The sequence below is a fragment of the Cryptotermes secundus genome, unplaced genomic scaffold (genome assembly GCF_002891405.2).
Source record: "Cryptotermes secundus unplaced genomic scaffold, Csec_1.0 scaffold296, whole genome shotgun sequence".
NCBI classification, from domain to species: Eukaryota; Metazoa; Arthropoda; class Insecta; order Blattodea; family Kalotermitidae; genus Cryptotermes; species Cryptotermes secundus.
The window spans coordinates 60,849-68,546 of NW_019737985.1; the positions used below are offsets into that span (position 1 = coordinate 60,849).

At 42.4% G+C, this 7,698-nt stretch overlaps 1 protein-coding gene across 4 annotated transcripts in view; it reads left to right on the forward strand.

The window, feature by feature from the left end:
* The first annotated feature begins 2,087 nt into the window (after window positions 1–2,087).
* LOC111870593 overlaps window positions 2,088–7,698 on the forward strand; it is a 113,017-nt gene continuing 107,406 nt past the window's right edge. For all 4 annotated transcript variants that reach the window (XM_023862996.2, XM_023862997.2, XM_023862998.2 and 1 more), the window contains exon 1: window positions 2,088–2,228. The gene's annotated coding sequence lies outside the window, so the exon portion shown is untranslated. The remainder of the gene's footprint in view (window positions 2,229–7,698) is intronic.

The following is a 7,698-nucleotide window of genomic DNA, read 5'->3' on the forward strand; positions in this document are numbered from 1 at the left end:
AATTCTTGAGTAGTTGAGCAATTGGTAGCTTCTGAAGAAGGACCCAGCCCATGGGGTCACTCCGTTAGTTAGTCAACATATCAGTTTTTATACAATTGAATATTAGGATGATTAGCGAACAATGAAATGGACAGGATGTGAAAGGAAGCGGAAGTGGCCTGATTTTATGCATTATCCCGGAATTTGGCTGGATGGACTGAGGGAGGTCAGGGGAGTCGGCCTGTGGACTGCGATTTGAACCAGGCACGTCTGGAATACAAAGCAGGAATGCTACTCACTAGGCTCGAAGTGCTGTTTTCCACGCTCCTTTACGTATAATGCAGATCGTCCGATTCTTACCAAATAATTGGAAGTCAGTATTAGCTCAGCATTCATTTAACAGAAGAGCAGAGGGACTGGCGACAAAATGTATAGCGACATACATACAGACGTGCTCTACACGCATACATAATATTGCTTATACATTGCGGGTTGGGATAGCGCAGTCTGTATAACTACTGGCTACGGGCTGGACTGAGGGGCCGGAGTTCTAGTCCCGGTGGGGTCAAGAATTTTCACTTCTACACATCATTCAGACCAGCTCCGGGATCCATCCATCCTCCTATCTAATGTATAATGGGGGCTCTTTCCCCGGGGGTAAAGCGGCCGGGACGTGGAGCTGACCACTCACCGCCAACTATTGCTGAGGTCAAGAACACGTGGGTCTATACGTTCACCCCCCCATACGCCTACATGACGTACTGCTTAATCAGTTAATTATAATTAACTGATTAAGCAGTACGTCATGTAGGCGTATGGGGGGGGTGAACGTATAGACCCACGTGTTCTTGACCCACGTGTTCTTGACCTCAGCAATAGTTGGCGGTGAGTGGTCAGCTCCACGTCCCGGCCGCTTGTTCCTATAATTATAGGAACAACTTTTCCTTTTTACTTTTTATATATTTCGGATAGCATGTAATTTAAACACTGTGTAGACAAATATACGCTCAGCTATAATAACACACGCAGTTTTGTTTTGTTTTGTTCTGTTTTTAAGTTTCTTGGGGTGGAGTAAGACCATGTCGGCCACTAACTGGCCTATTGTACCAGCCTCGGATGATAGACGATGATGATTGTGGAGCATTCGGTGGAATGAAAAGTGGCAGGGGAAACTGAAGCACTGGGAGAAAATTTTCCCCAGTGCCACTTTGTTCACCACATATCCCACATGACTTGACCCGGGCTCGAACCCGGACCGCCACCGTCGGAAGACGGCGGCTAACTGTGACACTGAATGCAGTGCAACGGAATTTTAAATAATATATTTTAATAAACCTTTAAAGAGCTTTTAATTGTTTCTACAAACAAATAATTTAAAATACTAACTTCAAAGTTAACATCGATTATACTCGTGTATGTATTGCGTAGAGCATATAGTGACAAATTATAGTAAGACTCTCACATGCCTGACGATGGTCATGTACGTCGAAACATGTTGTAGTAAGATGAACTCTATGTGAGACTACGAAACTGCATAGCAAACTGCTTACCGTAACACTTCCTACTCAGGTTTTTTCGATTATATTGCCACTTTTCTTGTAGGCATGTAATTTAGACTACCCGCGTGCCAGTATATTCGTTTTATGTGAAAGGGAGGTACAACCAACGGACAAATATTCCATCTCTTAATTCGGCTTTGGTCCAAAATTGTCTCCTTTATTTAAGCCATCATTCCAATCAAATTCATATTGCACAGAAAAATTAAATCAGTTTCAGTTTTCAGGTATGAAAAATTTAATTACAAAATTCACATTGCGTATTATAAATTTTATTTCTGCTTAACACTGAGGTCAGCATTAACATACACTATTTTATTTTGCATCATGCAACAGAAATTACTAGAAACAAAATACAATCTTAGTCATTCTAGTGAATGACATAAACGCTCTACCAATAGAAGAAGTGGAGGAAAATCACGTGAGCGCAATTAACCAATAGTAGCGTGTTTCTGGAAACTTAACACTTCGGTTGAGAAGAGAGATTGCTAAAAATAAAGTGTTTCCGAGGCACAAGGCACNCCCCCCCCCCCCCAAGTGGCTCATCCGAAGGGGCCTGCTTGTGTGAGTAAGTCTGAACGCCCACCTTTTTCTTTGTAATGAAGAGTAAACTGGGAATTATCATAGATTTTTAGTTCCACGCGAAGAGGAGGTGCTTGTAGTGGCTTCAGAAACGTCGCTCCAGGAAATCAGGTAGGCTTTGCTGACATAAACATGCCACCACATGCATCGCACTTGGCTTGAAAGAAGCCGGGCAACTTGACGCAGAAAAACGCCAGTCGGGTTTCGTGTTTTCTGCTCCTTTCTTCTATTTCTGTCACCGATAAATAAATTATTACATATTATTCAGTTTCATGAATTAAATTAGGTAGAGAGGGGAAAATTTTGAAGTATTAAAGACATAAATAACAATAAGTTTAAGAATGTAAATAAAGGTATTTATTAAATTTACTAGAAGCGCGTTCCTATAAACTCGACTTTCAGAATTATCCACCAACGCTGAGGTACCAGTGAGAAATTTAGTTTCTTAGATTTAGCATTGACTGCAATGTAGTGACAGATGTGACAATGGTTTAATACGTAGAACACATTTTCACGAACACCTGTTAATTATTGAGTTAATTATATATTTTTATCTGATCAATATTCCTGATGAAATTAAGAGCAGATTCAATGTGGGAAATAATTGTTCTTATTTAGTTAAGGGTCTTTAGCCTCAGTTGTACTATTACAAAAACCGAAGTTTTAAAAATGTACAAAACTTTAATTATACCTACTGGCGTATAGGATATTGGTGGGAAAGCCAGAAGGAAAGAGACCATAGGGAAGACCGAGGCGTAGGTGGGTGGACAACATTAGAATGGATCTTAGAGAGATAGGATGGGATGGTATTGGTTGGATTGATCTGGCTTAGGATAGGGACCATTGGAGGGCTCTTGTGAACACGGTGATGAACTTTCGTGTTCCATAAAATGCTGGGAAATTCTTGAGTAGCTGCAGAATTGACGGCTCCTCAAGAAGGGCTCAGCTCCATGAGTAAGTAAGTAAGTAAGTAAGGTTCATATACTTGTGGGTATGAACGTTGATCTCTCGCCCTAAGGGGTGAAAGTAAACTGAAGGTGTTGTTTGTAGGTAAGAAAGTTAAAGTAAGAGGAGGTTGATGAAACTATATTTAAGGGTTTCACAATTTGTACTCTTCACCAAAGATCAGTGATATAATTAAACACAGCTTGCTGAGATAGGGATATTCAATAAAATTAAAACATAGTTTTTGACTATACAAGTGTCATGTATTGCAGTGATTAGGTTTTAGACACTGAATTTTTATCTACAATAAACGGACGTTGAGCAGGGCCACTGCAGGCTTAAGTGCCAACCTATGACATGATAAATTTCTCCCTCCATCCCTAAGCTACAATTGGATCAACTTTCACGAAAATTCGTCACAATTATTAACTTGAACTTTCTAGACACTGTAATAAAAATCGTTAGTGTTTCCGAAATTAATTATTATTTATTAATAATTATTTAGATTGCTGCCAATTAATGATCAAGTTATAAATTTGCCTCCCCTAAAGTCATGCCCCCTCAAGGACCGTTTGGTCGTGTCGGTCCTGGTGTCGAAAGAAACAGCGAATGCAAAATAGCAAAGAACGCAAACGGAAATCAGTTGTGCCCCTTAGAGTACACCTTTCCGCTATTCTTCTTTCTAGTAATGTCGTTGACTTCAGCTATGTTCTACGTTATTCTCTAAAACGACATACATTTCAGTCCAAGTATTTGCCCATAAAACTGGCGCATTGTGTAAGCAGTCACTGACTGTCACCACGGCATGGCATTTCCTCAGGTTGCGGATGGAGGCGCAGGCCAAATGCGGAGGGTAGCTGCGAATATACTGAGTAAGCAGTCGCAGACAAGCAATAAAAAATGACCCTCCAGGTGGGGTGTGTCGTTGTGTAACAACTTCCCGCCGTAAAAGAAAAAGAGCAACACTTTGTTACGAAATGTTACGCAGGGCCTCAGAATTTGACGGATTACGTGGAAAGACGTAAGCAAAGGAAAATGTATATGACATTTAGCACATCTTAGAGAAAAAGTATGGGGCGGTATAAGCACAATAGACCACTGTAGGTCGCAGTGCAAGGGCCGAGAAGGCCTACCCCTCATACATACATACATTCATGGGGTGGTGTGGATTGGATTGATCTGGCTCATGATGGGTAACAGTGGCTGGATCTTGTGAACACGGTAATGAAACTTCGGGTTCCGTAAAATATTAGGAAATTATTGAGTAGCTGATCAACTGGTATAGAGCACGCTAGCTTCTGATTGTGACAGATAGGATTCAAACCCCAGTGTCTTATTATGAGATGTGCGGTGGATGAAGTTGCATCGGAGCATTTTCTCAGGCCCTGGGGTCCACTCAATCTCTAACAGAAATGAGTACCAGGAATCTGCCTGGGGGGTAAGGGGCAGCCGGCGAGTAAAGCTGACAACCTCACCGCCATCTGCGAGCCGATTGTCTAGATATGTGGGAACCCTCAACATCTCACGACCCTATGGGCCCCCATGACCTGTTACAGGGATAGCTTTAACTTTTTCTTCGACTTTACGCTGCTAATTATCATTTCATTTTTACTCCGTATTCGTCCATGACCGCCCCTTGAGGTGTGTACTAGCCCCGACCAGGCAGAACATTTTCACATCCTCGGTCTTTCAGTCAAGGGACTTGGTCTCTTGCCGACTTCCTGCCGGTTATAAAGTTCTCGTGTCAGTATTGAAAGTCAGGTATCCTCTAGAAGTATTGTTAGGTCTTCAGACGGCAGGCGTTTGGAATGACATGCAGCACTTTTTCAGTACACTCTGACCGCCTGCTCGTAATTTTTACTTTCTACCTCCTGCTGATGTTAATTATCCTAAATATGGGAGGCAACATGCAAACTTTACTGAGAAAATGTGATATCCGGCACGGTTTATGCTAGTAATATTCACTTACACTCTCCTTGAAGGCATAATTAACTGTGGCCGCGCGGTGTAAGTCATGAAGTGTCTTCGTCCGCTCGAACTCTGAGATCGTGGGTTCGAACCTCACCCAAGGCATTGATGTCTATATTGTGTGCGTCTATTCTGTTTGTGTTGTTCTGTGTGTAGGTAGAGACCTTGTGACGGGCTAATCCCCCGTACAAGGGGTCCTACCGGCTGTGTATATAGGATCAAGAAACTGAAAAAGCGGCCAAGGCACAACAAAGGGCTGTAGTCATAATAATAATAATAATAATAATAATAATAATAATAATGTCTCACTGGCTTTTATACTCCAAATTATAAATGTTTCAGGCAGAAATTTTGTAATTAAATTCGATGTGTTATATGTTGTATATAATTTTTCAAATTTCCACTTCATGTTAAGCAATATCGGCTGATAAGCTTCATAAGGATGAGCTGGGCGGTATAGCATGCACGAAGTAGGCGAGAAATTCTTACAAAATTTTATTCTGGAAACCTGGAGACAAAAATAACTATTTCTTATAGAAAGGCTTTGTCGGGAGGATAATTTTAGTGAAGGTAAAGGTAAGGCCGCACCATAGCTCAAGCGGTTAGTCGCTGACTTCCCACCGCGGCGGCCTGGGTTCGAGCCCGGTCTGGTCATGTAGGATTTGTGGTGGACAGAGTGGCGCTGGGACAGTTTTTCTCCGAGTACTTCGGTTTCCCCTGCCAATCTTCATTCCACCAATTACTCCGCAGTCACCCTCACCTATCATCTGGGGCTGGTACAGTAGGCCAGAAGTGGCCGCAGTACAAGGGACTTAGTCCGACCCCACTAATTGAAAAAATATAGAGTTAAAGTTTACCCTGTGTTTAACCAATTAAGTGCTACGCCATGAAGACGTATGGGGGAATGAATATATAAATCGACGTCTTCTTGACCTCGATACTAGTCGGAGTGGACAGCTTCACGCCCCAGCCGCTTTAAACCCGGGGAAAAAGCCCCCGGTACCCATTGGATAGGAGACTGGATGGGTCCTGGAGCCGGTCTGGACGGCGTGGAGAAGAGAAAATTCTTGACCTTGTGAGACTCAAACCCATCTTAAGAAAATATGTGATAAAATATGGATTGCATACAACTGGTTCAGGGCAGAGCCAAATTGAAACCTCCATTACATTTGCGGTTACAGAAAGAGGCAATTTCTTAAGTTATTTAGCTGGTAACCTGAACGATTTCTATGTTTGGGGAAATATTTGAAAGATATACTGAAAATCACCTGCTAACTCATTAACAGTAAGTTCAAAGAATATCTTACAAAGTCTTTCAGTTATATACTAAATATAAACACCTTCAGAATAAGGCCTATCAACAAAACAAACTCCGTGGCCTGTAGTCCACAAGCGAACTATACCGACCGAGCGACCGCCGCTTTTGCGGATAGAGGGTGTCGCGTGGTCAGCGCAACTAAGCCACACGGCCGTTAATCTCGGTATTCTAGACCGGAGCCGCTAGTTCCTTGAAATAGCTCCTCAATTATCCTCACGAAGCTGAGTGGACCCCGTTCCAGACGCACTACTTCTTAGAAAATTTGGTAGCGCTGGGAATCGAACTCGGGATCTCTGGCTCTGTAGCCAGGAACTGTGACCACTAGATCACAGAGGGAACAAGAGCTATACTAGTACAAAACCCTCAATTGAATTATCTTACAGTAGAAATTATCTGTGTAAGTAAATTGTAAGTAAATGTGCTGTATTACATGATGGAGGAAACCTTCTCCATGACAGCCCTCTACCGAGTTTCTCCCAAATTAAGCCTTAGTCTTGAGACAAGTGAAGCCATTGTTTACTGAGTAGAAAAGAGCGTAATATCTCGGAGCTCTGCGTAACGACAATTAATTAAGCGTAGCAATGCACAAAATATATTGACGTGTGCGGTATGATGAGCTTAGAGAACGCGCCATCTACTAATTCTTGAACAGAAATATTCTCTGCCTGTTCTGTTTCTTTAAGAACGCACAAATTGAACAGTTCTGTCTCCTGGGATATAACGCCGTATAGCCCGTTGAAAGTCAATTGACGTTTCAGGGTCGAAGAATAAGCCAAGCAAGGAATTAGCGTGAGAGCAGGTGTCAATAAGAGCCACCTGCTCTTCTATTTCTTGCTTCATTTATTATTCGACCACAAAAATGGAGGCTGTATATTCCTCCCAAAAATTTTTGTAGGCTTTCAAAGACCATAAGGCATTATGTCCCAGAAGAATGACGCTTCGTAATCACCGCTGTGATAGCCTCAGATCCTGGAAATAGGACAGTGAATCAAGTTTGCTTTCTCCTTTGGCATGATGCCGTGTAGTTTTGTAAACAGGTACCAAGTTGGGGGCAGCAGGTTCTTCCCATATGTCGGCAGCCATCTTCCAGACTACAGGGCAGACTAACCCAGAATACGGTAATCTGATACACTGATTCATTCATTCGACAGGGGACTGTAAGTTCGGTACTCTCTTACTGGTACATACTGTGTGAGAGATTGGATAGAGGATTCGGACAGGTTGAGTGAGTGGAGTTGAGGAGTTCGATTCGGAGTTAGTGTGCTGTTGTATACGTCTGAGAGGATTGGATTCGATGCGGAATCGGGATCGAGTGGTGGATTCGAGATTGTCTGTTTGACAGGACAGGAC